Raw genomic sequence first — 990 nt, 5'->3', positions numbered from 1 at the left:
GCACAGGGCTGCCAACCAGAGATCTAAGATGCATTTGCAACATACACAAAGAATAAATGTGTGTGTGTATACATATATATATATCACTTAGGTTTAATGTTTTGAATGTTTTGTGGGTTTAGGAACATGATCCTTCAATTCCCAGTTTCCAGCAGATGGGGGAAAAAAGCAACACCACCCTAATGTTTCATGATTCATACTAGGAAGTGCACTTCATAAAACTAACACCAATGTGAAGTCAAGGTTTATTAGTCAAATCCAAAATTAGTTTGTCGTGCTCTTAATTCTGTGTTAAAAACTTCATTAGCACTTTATGTACAGCTATTTGTATTCCATTTATTACCTGCCTGAAGCACTAAGTACCTTTAGAAGTACAATCATTGTATTGAAATCTCTCTCATAGAACCACAGAATCAACGGTTGAAAAAGACCTTTGAGATCATCAAGTCCAACTTATTACCTAATACCTAACACCTCGTGATGACCAAACCACGGCTTCAAGTGCCACATCCAACCCTTTATTAAACACCTCCAGGGATGGTGACTACCACCAACTCCCTGGGCAGCACAGTCTAATGGCCAACAACTCTCTATCAGTGAAGAACTTTCTCCTCTCCTCCAGCCTAAAACTGCCCCTAGCACAACTTGAGACTGTGTCCTCTTGTTCTGCCCCTGATGGCCTGGGAGAAGAATTGTGAACTTAAAAGTCAGAAGACTTGCAGGGACAATACAGAATTTCCCCACAGGAAACCAGGACTTACCCACATGTTGGGGATGCTGAATGTCTGGGTAAGAGTTACTCAGCAGCTCAAGACTTGGTGCCTGGATTTCAGCAGCAATTGGTTTCTAGCCAATTACTTTTTCTGTGAAGAACTTTCTCCTCACCTCCAGCCTAAACTTCCACTGGTGCAGCTCGAGACTGTGTCCTCAAACTGTGCCAGAGGAGGTTAGGCTAGGTGTTAGGAAGAAGTTCTTCCCAGAAAGAGAGAT

The sequence above is a fragment of the Melanerpes formicivorus genome, unplaced genomic scaffold (genome assembly GCF_026170545.1).
Source record: "Melanerpes formicivorus ecotype bairdi unplaced genomic scaffold, bMelFor1.0.p_v2 SCAF_190, whole genome shotgun sequence".
In the NCBI taxonomy this organism is placed as follows: Eukaryota; Metazoa; Chordata; class Aves; order Piciformes; family Picidae; genus Melanerpes; species Melanerpes formicivorus.
The sequence above is the reverse complement of the archived record's forward strand: the minus strand, read 5'-3'. Positions refer to the sequence as shown.